Below are 16049 nucleotides of genomic sequence, written 5' to 3' on the forward strand. Positions count from 1 at the left end.
AAATAGCAGTAAAATTCCACTTTTGTGACTTAGACAACACAGGTAAATGAATAACTAGAAAGTCTAGGAATCTAATAACATTTTCATTTGATAATAAAAATTTCCATTAATTCAGCATCTTCTTTATGCCAGATCCCATCCTGTTGGTACTCCTTAGAGCCACTCTTGGTATCTTGAAGGAAGGATAAGGGGCCTATTTCTTATCAGAAGAGTTGGATGGAGCCTATGTCACATGAATTCCAAAATGTGCTTTTGTGTTCCAAAAGAAGATCTTTTTAAAGAAGAAAAAAAAGGAGTATCGTTGATTTACAATGTTGTTTCAGGTGTATGGCAAAGCGACTCGATATATATATATATATTCCTTTTTAGATTCTTTTCCCATAAAGCTGACCTTTTAAGGTGTGGTTTGTGCTGCTCAACTTATAAGAAAAAGTATTTTGTGCTGCTAGACAGCATTGCAGTTGGGGAGCCCTAGTGTTTCATGTGTACCAGTAAGCACTTGGAAAGGTTTTGTGGAAGTGCCTTGGTTAGGAGGAAGGGAGGGGGCTTCACTCCCTGGGGGGCTGAAAGCCCCCACCCCTAGGCTGCCTGGTCAGAGGGCTGGCTGTGCACAGAACCAGGCAAATCATTGGCACATTTGCTCAGTTCCTCAGCATCTCCATCCAGGACTATACATATATATATATATATATATATTTTTTTTTTTTTACTTCATAATATACTGATATTTATAACTTGGTTTCCATGGAGATTGGCTGTAGAAAATGATGGTACCTGGTGATAACAGTGCCACATAGACATTTGGAAAATAATCAGATGTTCTGGAAAAATGTGGTAATGGGTGTGTTCTACTAATATGTTCTGTGTTTAAGTTGCCTTTTTTTTTTTTTTGACATGACTATACACATTGAAGAAAAATGTAATTTGAATCTTAAACCAGAAAACAGAAAAAGCTAAGATTTAAAAAAGCAGTGCCTTCTGGACTATCTATTTCACTGCTTCATTTTGCCAAGAGGAACCTGATGTCTGAAGCCACTTATTATTGAACAGCTATTTCCTTAAAAAAAGCCGTTCATGAGTCAAGACTGAAGTGGTCTGCACATCTATTTGTGTTTCTTAAAGTACTAGGCTATGATACCTTTTTATTGGTTTTAAAACTTTGAGTCATAAACAATACTTGATGGCCAGATTTTTTTTTAAACTCTGAAAGTATTTTTAAAGAATTTTTTATCATAAATCATTGTATTATGAAATAATTTTTAATGAGTATAAATGATCAACATAAGTATCTTGAGTTCTAAAAATAGCACTCATATTTAGGATTATGCTTGAAATTCTCTAGTATCTTAAGAGGAAGAATATTTTTACTTCACTTTGGTGTAATAAACCTATTTTGTCATTTTCACAGACTTTATCATCAAAAGGTAAATTTGTATGTCTAAACAGATAAGCCTTTTAAAATCCCTTTTGCTGCTGATCAGCTATTTAAATATTTTCTTTTAAAATCAGACCTGAAGTTATGATAATGCTTTGATAAACATTGCATGAATCCTATCCAAATTTTATTATCACACTACTTAAATATTTCTCTCAGCTTTAGAAAAACCCATATCTACTGCACCTTGGTCCAAGCAAGTATAACGACAGTACAACAAAGATTAAAAAATGAAACAACCTAACCAATTATAGTCCCTTAAAAATGTCTTGATTAATGGTGTGATAGCCTTTTGCTAATGTTTAGGCAATGGAACTCAGCTGCTCAAAGAATATGTTTAGTTGGTAGGTAAACAGAGTACAGAAGGAGCATTCTGTAAGGTTCCTTTGGGTGATAGTTAATTGTGGGTTTCTATGCATGGGATGGTTTTGGTGTTGGGTGGATGAAAGTATATTCATAGTCTTTCTTTCTTGTCTTAAATTTTGATGCCCTTTAAGTAAACCTTGATACATGCATTGCCATTTCAATATTCCTAGTTTTCTGAAACTGAAGAGTTGAAATGCATTACAGGAAGCCCTACTTTTTTCGTGTATCTTCCTACATCTATAGGCAAATTCTCCTTTATCCTTACTCTAAGTATTAAAACTAGAAGGAAAAACAAACAAGATGATAATCCATGAGAGAAAACTTTTGCTTTAGTCTAAGGAGAATATTAATTTCAATTCTACTATCTGTCAGTACTGCAGTGGTGTAGTTGTTGGCATATGTGATAAAGGTATATTCTCAATCATTTATATGAACTGTTACTTAATTATCCCCCTTCATGGATCACAGCCTTGTCGTGGCAAAGGGGCTTGCATTACCTCAGTGAAGAGCTATGAGCTATGCTGTGCAGGGCCACCTAAGATGGACAGATCATAGTGAAGAGTTCTGACAAACATAATCCACTGGAAAAGGAAATGATAACCCACTCCAGTATTCTTGCCCGGAGAACCCTATGGACAGTGTGAAAAACCAAAAAGATATGGTGCCAGAAGATGAGCTCCCCAGATCAGAAGGTGTCCAGTATGCTGCTGGGGAAGAGTGGAGGGCAATTACAAATAACTCCAGTAAGAATGAAGCAGCTATGCTAAAGTGGGACCTGTGCTCCACTGTGGATGTGTCTGGCGGTGAAAGTAAAGTTCAGTGCTATAAAGAACAATATTGCATAGGAATGTGAAATGTTAAGTCCATAAATCAAGGTAAATTGGATATGATCAAGCAGGAGATGGCAAGAGAAGGGAAAGGCAAGGGAGAAAGATAAAGATATACCCAACTGAATACAGAGTTCCAGAGAATAGCAAAGAGAAATAAGAAGGCCTTCTTAAATGGACAATGTTAAGAAATAGAGGAAGACAATAGAATGGGAAAGACGGGAGATCTCTTCAAGAAAATTGGAGAGATGAAGGGAACATTTCATGCAAGGTAGGGCATGATAAAGGACAGAAATGGTAGGTACCTAACAGAAACAGGAGAGATCAAGAAGAGGTGGCAAGAATACATGAAGTGAAAGTGACTCAGTCGTGTCTGACTCTTTGCGACCCTATGGACTATACAGTCCATGGAATTCTCCAGGCCAGAATACTGGAGTGGGTAGACTTTCCCTTCTCCAGGACATCTTCCCAACCAGGAATTGAACCCAGATCTCCTGCATTGCAGGTGGATTCTTTATCAGCTGAGCCACAAGGAAAGCCCAGAATACACAAAAGAACTGTACAAAAAAGGTCTTTATGACCCAGATAATCACAATGGTGTGGTTACTCACCTGGAGCCAGACTCCTGGAGTGTGAAGACAAATGGGCCTTAGGAAGCATTACTATGAACAAAGCTAGTAAAGGTGATGGAATTGTAGCTAAGCTATTTCAAATCCTAAAAAATGATGCTGTTAAAGTGCTGCATTCGATATGTTGGCAAACTTGGAAAACTCAGCAGTTGCCAAGATTGGAAAAGATCACTTTTCATACCAATCCCACAGAAGGGCAATACCAAAGAGTCTTCAAACTACCATACAATCGCACTCATTTCACATGTTAGCGAAGTTATGCTCAAAATCCTTCAAGCTAGGCTTCAGCAGTATGTGAACTGAGAACTTCCAGATGTTCGAGCTGAATTTCATAGGGGAAGAGGAACCAGAGATCAAATTGCTGACATTCAGCTGGATCATGGAGAAAGCCAGGGAATTCCACAAAAACATCTACTTCTGCTTCATCGACTGTCCTAAAGCCTTTGACTGTATAGATCACAACAAACTATGGAAAATTCTTAAAGAGATGGGAATACCAGACCACTCTGCCTGTCTCCTGAGAAACCTCAAGAAGCAACAGTTAGAACAAGGCTTGGAACAACTGACTGGATCCAAATTGGGAAAGGACAAGGCTGTATATTGTGACCCTGCTTATTTAATTTATATGCAGAATACATCATGTGAAATGTGGGGTTGGATGAATCACAAGCTGGAATCAAGATTGCTGGTGAAAATATCAAAGCCTCAGATATACAGATGATAAACTTTAATGGCAGAAAATGAAGAGGAACTGAAGAGCCTTTTGATGAGAATGAAAAAAGAGAGTGAAAAAGCTGGCTTGAAACTCAACATTCAAAAAACTAAAATATGGCATTTGGCCCCATCACTTCATGACAAATAGAAGGGGAAATGTAGAAGTAGTAACAAATTTTATTTTTGAAGGCTCCAAAATCACTGCAATGCTGACTGCAGCCTTGAAATTTAAAGATGGTTTCTCTCTGGAAGAAAAGCTTGTGATAAACCTAGATAGTGTATTAAAAAGCAGATATATCACTTTGCCCACAAAGATCCGTATAGTCAAAGCTATGTTTTTTCCGGTAATCAGTACTAATTGGAAAGTTGGACCATACAGAAGGTAAACATCGAAGAATTGATGCTTTCTAGTTGGGGTGCTAGAGAATAATCATGAGAGTCCCTTGGGCTACAAGGAGATCAAACCAATCAGTCTTAAAGGAAATCAACCCTGAATATTCTTTGGAAGGCCTGATGCTGAAGCTGAAGTTCTAATACTTTGGCTACCTGATGCGAAGATCCATCTCATTGAAAAAGACTCTGATGCTGGGAAAGATTGAAGGCAAAAGAAGAGGGCGGCAAAGTATGAGATGGTTAGATAGCCGCATGGACTCAATGAATGTGAATTTGAGCAAATGTAGGAGATGGTGAAGGACAAAGGAGCCTGGCATACTGCAGTCCAGGTCAAAAGGAGTCAGACATGACTTCACAAATGAACAACAGCATGTTGAATAAATAGCCACACACCACAAAGTATCACACTAGGCAAGCACATGTGTTCTTGTGGATTTATTTTAAGAATAATTATTTGATAGCAATGATGACTAAAAGTGGGCCTCAGAATAGAAAGGAGTTTTGTCTTCAGAGGGAGTTCTCAGCAGTTGACACAGCAAAGTGAGCTCCTGAATCTTGGCATAGTTTCAGGAATTGGGCAATAAAACAAGGTGATATTTCTGTAACAGAGAGAAGAAAGGCCAGAGGGGCTGATTCTGAGGTCTGCCTGGAGCCAGAGGTAGTGACCTTGCAACTTGGGGCCGGATGAGGAGCTCTGGATCTGCAATTTCACAGAGTGGAATCATTTGCATGTGTGTTTGTGCTGACAGCCGTTATTAAAAAAAAAAATACCACTTATTGAGAAGTTTGCTCCTTGGGCATCATTCTCATTACTTCAGGTACATTCTCTCATTGACTCTTCATGACAAGCTTGAATGTTAATCAGTATTATCCTCATTTAAAAGAACAAAATCTGGGGAATAGTCATCAGAATTTTTGGAGCCCTATGGGTCCGTTGTGTTCTGTTGAGCTAGAGACAGTATGTTCAATGGCTAATAATATGGGCTCTGAAGCCTGGAACATGGTCCCCTCCCCCCATTATTCTTCACTGGGTGACTTGCTTTGTTACCTCTGTACCCCTCAGTTTCCCCATCTCTAATCTGGTTTTAATAAATCAGAGCTAAGATAACACTGTGTTGGAGACTGAGTCAGTTAATATTTATAAAGTACCTGCAAATAGTGTGTATTCCATATTCCTTGCTTTGTTGTTGTGATTATTATTATGCACAAATTTTTTAAAAGCCTTGGGATTTTGGTAAAAGTTAACATAAATGTACAGCCTTGGAGAACAAAATAAAGTAGGGAAACTGCTAAATGAATTCTGCCCAGAGAATGCACTGGTCATTGAAAACACCCTTTTTCAACAACACAAGAGATGACTAACGCATGACCATCACCAAATGGTCAATAACAAAATCAAATTGTTTACATTCGTTGTAGGCCAAGATGGAGAAGCTGCATACAGTCAGCAAAAACAAGATCTGGAGCTGACTATGGCTCAGGTCCTCAGCTTCTTTTAGCAAAATTCAGGCTTAAACTAAAGAAAGGGGGAAACCACTAGGCCAGGTACGACTTAAATCAAATCCCCTATGAATATGCAGAAGAGGTAATGAATGGATTCAAGGGATTAGATCTAGGTAACAGTGTGCCTGAAGAACTATGGACAGAGGTCCATAACATTGTACAGGAGGCAGTGAATAAAACCATCCCAAAGAAACAGGAAAGCAAGAAGGCAAAGTGGTTTCTGAAGGAGGGAAGGCTTTCGCTCAATCGTGTCCAACTCTTTGCGACCCCATGGACTGTAGCCCACCAGGCTCCTCTGTCCATGGGGTTCTCCAGGCAAGAATACTGGAGTGGGTTGCCATTTCCTTCTCCAGGGGATCTTCCCCACCCAGGGATTGAACCCTAGTCTCCTGCAGTGTAGGCAGACGCTTTACCGTTTGAGCAACCAGGGAAGTGCCAAAGAAAGAAGAGAAGTGAAAAGCAAGAGAGAAAGGGAAAGGTACCTCCAACTAAACACAGAGTTCCAAAGAATAGCAAGGAGAGACAAGAAGGCCTTCTTCAATGAACAATGCATAAAACTTGAATAAAACAACAGAAGGGGAAAGACTAGAGATGTCTTCACGAAAATTGGAAATTTCAAGGGACTGTTTCTTTCAAAGATGGGCACATTAAAGGACAGAAATAGTTGAGACCTAGTAGATGCTGAAGAGATCAAAAAAAGATGGAAAGAATACATGGAAGAACTGTACAAAAAAGATCTTAAGGAATCGGATTACTGTGATAGTGTGGTCAGTCACTCAGAGCCATTCTGGAGTGTGAAGCCAAGTGGAACTTAGGAAGCACTGCTGTTAATAAAGCTAGTGGATGTGATGGAATTCCAGTAGAGCTATTCAAAACCCTAAAGAACGATGCCATTAAGGAGTTACATTCAATATGTCAGCAAATCTGGAAGACCCAGCAGTGGCCACAGTACTGGAAAAGGTCAATTTCACCCCAATTCCCAAGAAGGGTAGTACTAAACCATGTTCTAACCATAAGACAATGCACTCATCTCCCATGCTAGTGAGGTCATGCTTAAAACTTTTCATGCTAGGCTTCAGCATTATGCGAGCCAAGAACTTCTAGATGTCCAAGCTAGGGTTAGAAAAGCAGAGGAACTAGAGATCAAATTGCCAACATTCACTGGATCATAGAGAAAGCAAGGGAATTCCAGAAAAACATCTATCTCCATTTCATGGACTACACTAAAGCCTTTGTGTGTGTGGATCATAACAAGTGTGGAAAGTTCTTAAAGAGATGGGAATACCAGACCATCTTACCTGTCTCCTGAGAAACCTGTATGCAGGTCAAAAAGCAGCAGTTAGAACCCTGTATGGAACAACTAATTGGTTCCATATTGAGAAAGTCATGCAACAGGGCTGTCTGCGGTCACCCTGTTTGTTTTACCTATACGATGAGCACATCATGACAAATGCCTGGATGAGTTACAAGCTGGAATCAAGATAGGTGGGAGAAATGTCAACAACCACAGATATGCGGATGATACCACTCTAATGGCAGGAAGTGAAGAGGAACTAAAGAGCCTCTTGATGAGGCTGAAGGAGGAGAGTGAAAGAGCTGGCTTAAGACTAAATATTTAAAAAAAAAAAAAAAAGATCATGACATCCTCCCCCATTACTGCATGGCAAATAGAAGGGAAAAAATTGGAAGTAGTGACAGATTTCCTTTTCATAGGCTCTAAAATCACTGCAGATGGTGACTGTAGCCATGACATCAGAAGACGGTTGCTTCTTGGCATTAAAGCTATGACAAACCTAAGCAGTGTGTTGAAAAGCCGAGACATTACTCTGCCAACAGAGGTTCAGAGGTCTTCCCAGTGGTCATGTACGGTTGAGAGAGCTAGACGGTAAAGAAGGCAGAATGCCAAAGAATTGATGCCTTCAAACAGTGGTGCTAGAGAAGACTCCTAAAAGTCCCCTGGACAACAAGGAGATCAAACCAGTCAATCTTAAGGGAAATCAACCCTGAATACTCAGTGGAAGAGCTGATGCTGAAGCTGAAGCTCCAGTATTTTGGTTACCTGGTGTGAACAGCCAGCTCATTGGTAAAGCCCCTAATGCTGGGAAAGACTGAGGGGAGAAGGAGAAGAGGGCATCAGAGGATGAGATGACTGGACGGCATCACCAACACAAAGAACATGAACTTGGGCAAACTTTGGTCGATTGTGAAGGACAGGGAAGCCTGGCATGCTGTAGTCCATGGAGTGGCAAAGAGTAGGACACAACTGGGCGACCAAACAACAACTGTAAATGCATGCCCTTCTGTCAGTCAGTAATATCAATGGCACCCCACTCTAGTACTCTTGCCTGGAAAATCCCATGGACCAAGGAGCCTGGTGGGCTGCAGTCCATGGAGTTGCTGGGAGTCGGACACAACTGAGCGACTTCACTTTCCCTTTTCACTTTCATGCATTGAAGAAGGATATGGCAACCCACTCCAGTGTTCTTGCCTGGAGAGTCCCAGGGCCGGGGGAGCCTGTGGGCTGCCATCTATGGGGTCGCACAGAGTCGGACTCGACTGAAGCGACTTAGCAATAGCAATATCATTTGTCTTTATTCATAAATAATATTTTATTGGTTAAATATATTACTATACATTTTTTATATTATTCTCTAATTAGTTACTCTTTTTTTTAAATAATATCAGTAAGAAAAACTATTCATCTTTATATACTGATCTTAAGTTCATTGAGTTAACTAAATTCTATTTTAGTTCTGGTTGATTTTTAAAAGCCAAAAACCTTGAAGTCATCTTTGACCCCTGTTTTTCTCTCACGCCCACACCATCTCTGTCAGGTCTTTAGGATATTCACAGCATGGAGTCATTCTTTATGTCCTCCTCCCCCCATGCTCAAGCCACTGCTCCCCATAGCAGGATGATGCCCAAGCATTTCCAGTTTCTGTGCTTATAGACTAAAGTCTCTTCTTAAGGGATTTATTGTGGACTAAGCAGATGCCAACACCCTTATGGAAGAAAGTGAAGAGGAATTAAAAAGCCTCTTGATGAAAGTGAAAGAGGAAAGTGAAAAAGTTGGCTTAAAGCTCAACATTCAGAAAACTAAAATCATGGCATCTGGTCCCATCACTTCATGAGAAATAGATGGGGAAACAGTGGAAACAGTGTCAGACTTTGTTTTGGGGGGGCTCCAAAATCACTGCAGATGGTGATTGCAGCCATGAAATTAAAAGACGCTTACTCCTTGGAAGGAAAGTTAAGACCAACCTAGACAGCATAATAAAAAGCAGAGATATTACTTTGCCAACAAAGGTCCGTCTAGTCAAGGCTATGGTTTTTCCAGTGGTCATGTGTGGATGTGAGAGTTGGACTGTGAAGAAAGCTGAGTGCCAAAGAATTGATGCTTTTGAACTGTGGTGTTGGAGAAGACTCTTGCAAGTCCCTTGAACTGCAAGGAGATCCAACCAGTCCATCCTAAAGGAGACCAGTCCTGTGTGTTCATTGGAAGGACTGATGCTGAGGCTGAAACTCTGATACTTTGGCCACCTCATGTGAAGAGTTGACTCATTGGAAAAGACCCTGATGCTGGAAGGGATTGGGGGCAGGAGGAGAAGGGGATGACAGAGGCTGAGATGGCTGGATGGCATCACTGACTCGATGCACATGAGTCTGAGTGAACTCCAGGAGTGGGTGATGAACAGGGAGGCCTGGCGTGCTGTGATTCATGGGGTCTCAAAGAGTCGGACATGACTGAGCGACTGAACTGAACTGATATTTCTCCAGCCACTGAACAAAATCATGTGGCCAATCTGAACAAAGGCACATGAGTTCTACACCGTTAGCCCTCAAAATAGAGCAAGTATAGTTAAGTAGACATATTTTAAATATAGTAGGCTGTATAACTTGGCTCTTGAGAGCATGGGATCTGAAGCTCAACTGTCAAAACTGAAGCCTTTGTTCTACACTTAGTTGCTCTGTGGCTTTGCCCAGGTACTTAGCTTTTCCATATTTTATGATCTATAAAATGGCCACAATGACAGTATCAACCTTTTATGATTTTTGTGAAGATTAAATTAGTTAATATATAGAGACCAGTGTATATGTGTATGATGTATAATTATTAAAACATATTTTCATTATAAGGTAAAGCATGGATGTGTCCAAATGGGGATTCAAGGCTTTTACTCTGGGTCTGAGATGTCTTCTGTTAAGCTGAAGTGTAAGCCAGTGAGCACTGTTGGGTAATTGTCATCTTATTAATTTTATTACCTTTCTCAACAAGCCCAGGCTCCCGTTGACACATGCAGAGCAAGGCCTTCTTAAGATGCATGTTTACTTGTTGGCAGAGTTTCATGCCACCTTCAGGTCTGATCATTCTCAGGGCAGATTTAATTGACAGGGTTTTAGTTAGTATGAACTAGAAATAGCCTGTCTTGCAAGGTTGGTTTATTTTTGTGGAAGGAAGGTGGGTGTCAGACAATTGTGTTTACAAGTGAATTTATTTCTTTGGTTTACTCCTCAGCAACCCTCCTATCTTCACAGTTTTTAAATTCCCACATGAGAAAGAAAATTTTGTCTACAATACCAGACTTGTTTGTTAAACATAAAAGGACATAAATCCTCCCTGGGTCCCCAGGAGTATGATAGAGAAAGGGAGTGATCATTATAAACCACTTAGCGCTATGTGCTCTGTATCATGTTTCCTTGAGAAAGTGATGTTTGATTGGCCCTTAATGTAGGTTTAGTAAATCCCTTAAATACTGATGTGAGTAATTGTGCACATTGGAAATTAATACCTGAGAGTGTATTATAGGGATTACCATGTCTCCAGAAAAGTCACCTGGGCATGTGTAGATTTCTGAACCTGAGATGATTCTGTTTTGTAATTTTACATGTATGGGTCAAACGTTTTTTTTTTTCTTCTTTTCTTCTGTTCATTTGGCTGAGGTCCACAGATAATCTTTATCATTGTTTTCTCTTTTCTTCTTGATGTTTTGAACTGTGTTGTATTGTATCAGCCAACCAGCTTATGCAATGAAGCCCATCTTCCAAACATGGCATTCTATAAGAAAAAAGAATTATTTCAAATTATTGTGGAAGACAGTTGGATTGAATGCATCAGTCCTTTTCCAACCATACTCATAAACAAGTTGGAGAAAAATACAGAATCAAGTGGCAATGATTTTTTTGTTTGTTTTGTTTTTCTGTTTTGAAAAAAAACATGAGACATGGGGATGCATCCCAGGTAGACTTTCACTGGCTCTGTTTTAGATGATTTGACTATAATTTAAATTTTTAAAATGCTGTTTTTAGCAAGAGAATTTACTGTTTTGTCTCGTACAATTAATGGTAGGATAATTGGATGAAATTTATAGTTATATTGTCATAGATTCCACTTTTGAAAAAAAAAATCCTAAAATGCCTAATCTACCATGAAACAATTTGTAGCAAAACTTTTAAGTTCTACTATTTTTAAGGCAAAGAACATAGCATGTTTTAGATGTTCATCTCATTTAACTTCATGGAATGCAAAACTATGTAGAGCTTTAAAACACAGTGATAAATGTATGCCTCAGACTTGTATGAGCTTGTGAGAATGAATTACCAGCTATCTCACTGCAAATCCAGAAATTGTTATTAAGATTAGGGCTATGTGTTTATTTGAATGACATCAAATTCAGTAAAAAGTCTTCATGAAACAAGTAATAATGTACTTGTCAGTCTTCTCTTATTTGCAGGACAGTGGTTTTTGTACAAGTTAGGTAAGACAAAGTTTAAGACCTATTTGTTCCTTAATACATGCTTAACATTTATAATCTAGATATTTCCTACTGTGGTTAAAAACTCTTTTTACATACTTTTAAAAGGCTTACTTAACAGATTAACACATATAATGTCATGTTTTTTTGTTTTTTTTTTTTTTTGGCTGTGCCACATGGCATTCCCTGAGCAGGAATCTGACCCCTACCCCTGCAGTGGAAACACAGAGTCCTAACCATTCAGCCATTGGGGAAGTCCAGTGGTGTTTCTTTTTTGACAGAAATCAAAAGGAAATTATGTACAGCAAAATAGTTATGTGAGTTGTTAATTTTAAGTTCCTTATAAATGATATTCTTATCTCTTGAGATGTTTCTGTTAGAAAGTGTTAGTTGTTCAGTGGCATCTGACTCTCTGCAGCCCCATTGACTGTAACCTGCCAGGCTCCTCTGTCCTTGGAATTCTCCAGATAAGAATACTGGAATGGGTAGCCATCCCCTTCTCCAGGGGGTCTTCCAAATGTTACAGGCAGGTTCTTTACCATCTGAGCCATCAGGGAAGTTGCCTTAGAAAGACAGTTATTTTGAAAATGGCTGGGGAGGGATAATTCAGAAGGTTTGATTAACATACTACTATATATAGATAATCAACAAGGACCTACTGTATAACACAGGAAACTATACTCACCATCTTGTAATAACCTATCATGGAAAAGAATCTGAAAAAGAATAGATCTAGGTATTTATGTATATCTGAATCACTGTCTTGTACACCTGCAATTTATGCTGATAAAAACTAAATAATTTTTTTAAAAAGATCTGAAGTAATGTTTTGATCTTATGCATTCACTCAACCAGGTGATTGAAAATGACTTCATAATTGCCAGGTCCAGGGAGAGCTTCTTGGTTTTCACCCTCTTTGCTCCTCTTTGGCGTGGATGATCTGCCCATTTCTGCTTGGATGGACCCTGTCCCTCCCTTTTCTCCTGGTCGGTGTCATTTGTCACAGTGGTTTCCCCGCTGCTTCCCTGATGGCTGCTTTTCAGGCTCTTTTTGTTAAAAGTTCTTCCTTCCTGCCCACACTTGAGATGCTGTGGTTTCCTGGCATCCTCAGATGTATTGGGATCCTGTGTCTATATTGCTCCCTCACTGAAACTTCTAATAGCTGCCCTGTAGGCTGCAAACTCAGGTGCCCATGTGGGCAAGTGATGGAGATCAGTGAAGATCTGGGTACTAAAAAAAAAAAAGCACCATAGAAACTAGACAGGGGTTTTTAAAAACTGGAAAGAGCATGTCCCCTGGCCTAGCCTCCATTTCCATGAAGGAGTAAAGGCCATCCTGACCTCAGGTAGTGAACAATCTATGTGCCTGACACACAGGTGCTGGGTGAGGCTGTGAGTGAGAGAAAGGCCCCTCCTCTCCTGGAGTGGATGCCAGCTCTGCAGACCTGAGCCCACAAGGAGCCACACCAAGGCAAAGAATACGTAGTATGACCAGATGTTCAAGTTTGTTTTAAGAAAGCTTGAAATTCAGATTTTTCTGTGAAATTCAACTTTTTTCCAAATGGTGATTTACAGGCAGGAAAAGCCAACTATTTTATGATTTCATGTATATGAGGAATCTTTAAAAAAAGTTATAAATGAGCTTATTTCCAAAATGGAAATAGACTCACAGACATAGAAACAGAATTATGGTTACCAAAGGGAAAAGAGTAGGGATGGGAAGGGGCAGGAAGGGGTGATGGGAGGTAAGTCAAGAGGTTGGGATGAACATACACATGACTGTGCATAAAACTCATAAACCACAAGCACCGATGGTAGAGCACAAGGAACTCTACTCAGTATATTGTAATAATCTATAATGGAAAAGAATATATATATATATTCAGATTCTTTATAAATATATATATATATTTATGTAGAACTGAATCACTTTTCAAGTACACTTGAAACTATTAGGTTATAAATTAACTGTACTTGAATTAAAAATGAAAAAAATACAGATAGTGCCTAAAAGATTAATTAATTAAATGTTGACCTAAATATTTTAAAGCAACATAGATCCTCTTTAAACTGTGCTTCCCTGCTTTCAACACTGGTCTAAAAAACAACCTTCTCACCTTTGACCCTGGAATCCCAAGGTAGCCTCACCTGCACCTGTCCTGCCAGCTTGAGCTCCATCCTCTGCTCACAGACAACCAGCCAGGCCCTGGGGTTCTTCTGTTACATCCTCAGGATTCTGCTTCTTGCTAGAATGCCTTCCCCCACCTCTTCCCCCAAGCAGCCCAGATGCTCCCTTGTAAGCTGACCCTAATCTCACCGTGTAGGGTTTCCCTCACCCTGCCAGAGTTCCACAGTGTTTCCTACGCACTCTCATTAGAGCACCCGCCAGAGTTTAATGGACCCTGAGCCCACAGGAGCTGTGGTTTCATATTTGCACCCTGAGAATCTAGCCCAGCACTTTGTACCTAGTCCATGCTTCACAAATACTCACAGAATGATTGACCAGCCTGAAATCAGCTCTCTGCAAACTAGTCCTGATGGTGACGTCTATCAGCTAGCTTCCCTCCCAATCACAGAGCAAACATACTCTGTGAATAGCAGCTTTGTTCCACATGGAAACAATCTTGATATAAACATTACTCTTTGATCTAAAATGCTGGTTATCAACTTTTGTACCAGATATGTCTGAAATAACCACCCAGTCTGTTTTACCCCCATCTTCCTCCCCTGTGCCCCACTTAACTGTTCCCACCACACACTTAGGGCAGGCTCCTGGGATGGTTGTCCTGAGGAGGCTTATGCATTTGTAATTTATATCCAGGACTTGTCATGTGATAGAGCAGAAGTTCTCTCTCCCTTTGGTATTTGAGTTCTTCTCATTTATGCTTTCAAACTCTCAGGGTTATAGGTATGGGGTAGGGGCAATATGTGCTGGATAGGGATGTAGGGCAAACTGTTAACTAGCAGCTGTATACCACAAAGCTTTCGGTACTGCTCAGGAACTGTTCCATTTCCCTTTTCTCAAAACATCCCTGTGAGTCAGATTGCAGTATCCTAATTTAAGGACAAGAAAAATTAGGTTGGAACAGGTATATTTACCATTAGAGAGTTCTGGCTAATTATTTAGAATAGGATTTATAAATATAATTGGTTTGTTATGCACTTTGTCCTTTTTCAACATTTTTTTCTTCTGTAAATTCTATACTGTGTAAAATATATTAATTTTCCTTGTCTGGTATATACTGGTTTTAGACTTTCTAAAAAAAATCTACCAATAGTTTTCATCCATGCCAGACCTCCCTTAAGAAAAATTTGGCAATGTCTTAAGAATTCTGAAATGCAGTTCATAGCAGTGATCCTCTATTTATATATGCAGTTGTTTAAAAATAGATGTAAAGGCCTACATGCTATGTAAAGTTGACATAACAGCAGTAATTTATATTAAAACAATGCATTTAAGTGCATAGATACACATGCCCAATTGTACCAAAAATAAAATGAAGTAGTCAGATGTTTGTATCTTTTAAGTAACAGACTCATTCTGTATACGATAGCTATGGTAGTAGACTAAATGGGTATGTCTAATTGTTTTCATCATGCAGAGTATAAGTCATGCTCCTGTTAGTGGTTTGATTCTCTAGAATACCAATTCTTGTTCCAAAGCATAGACACTTCGTTCAACTTATTTGATAGTTGAATGTCTAGAAAATTGGGTTTAAACTAAACCTTAAAAACATATTTGCATTTATATGTGAGAAAGTATTATCAATGTCCAGTGAACTGTTTGAAAGGCCTGGAGGGTGTGGAGTGAATACCCGTTTTCTGGACTCTCCTGTGTTGGGTGTCCAGGGACCTTGCCCTCCTCATCCACCATCACTGAGACAACCTAAAATGACTCTACACATTTCTGGAACATTCTGTAAGGCAACTCTGCCCTCCATGAGTACCACTGATCGAAACCTTCAAACCCAAGGTAACAGTGGTTAGAAAAGTATCAGCCATTCACTGCTTAGGTTTAAGATGCCATGTGTAATGCAGTGTAAACTTGAACCACAAGAGAATTGATTCCTTTCTTCAAAAGTTTTACAGCCTAGCCCACTAGATGTACACTTGCATATATGTAGTTAAATGTTGAAAATATGTGTTTGACAGAAAGAGAAAGACGTCTGTGAGCTGAGGACACACAAAGGCAGTGTAGTACGGAGTGGGATTTGGAGAATATGTATATAATGAAGAGGCTCTAGAAAAGCCTGGACACAGAAGAGGTTAGGGAGCAAGGAATCTGACCAGGTGAAACAGTTACTACTGGGAAGTGTTAGACAGTAATCATGAAAATTAAGAGTAGAGCAAAACTGCCATACCCAAATGGAAATTAAACTGAATAATTCATAAACTGAATGTCAGATATGGTTGCTACTTACAAAATGTCT

The 16049-nt window shown here is 39.4% G+C and overlaps 1 protein-coding gene across 2 annotated transcripts in view; it reads left to right on the plus strand.

Annotated features, from left to right (window-relative positions):
• PDGFC (platelet derived growth factor C) overlaps positions 1-16049 on the plus strand; it is a 241276-nt gene that overhangs the window by 165353 nt on the left and 59874 nt on the right. The gene's annotated exons all lie outside the window — the stretch shown is intronic.

This window comes from Oryx dammah, unplaced genomic scaffold (assembly GCF_014754425.2).
Source record: "Oryx dammah isolate SB20612 unplaced genomic scaffold, SCBI_Odam_1.1 HiC_scaffold_12, whole genome shotgun sequence".
In the NCBI taxonomy this organism is placed as follows: Eukaryota; Metazoa; Chordata; class Mammalia; order Artiodactyla; family Bovidae; genus Oryx; species Oryx dammah.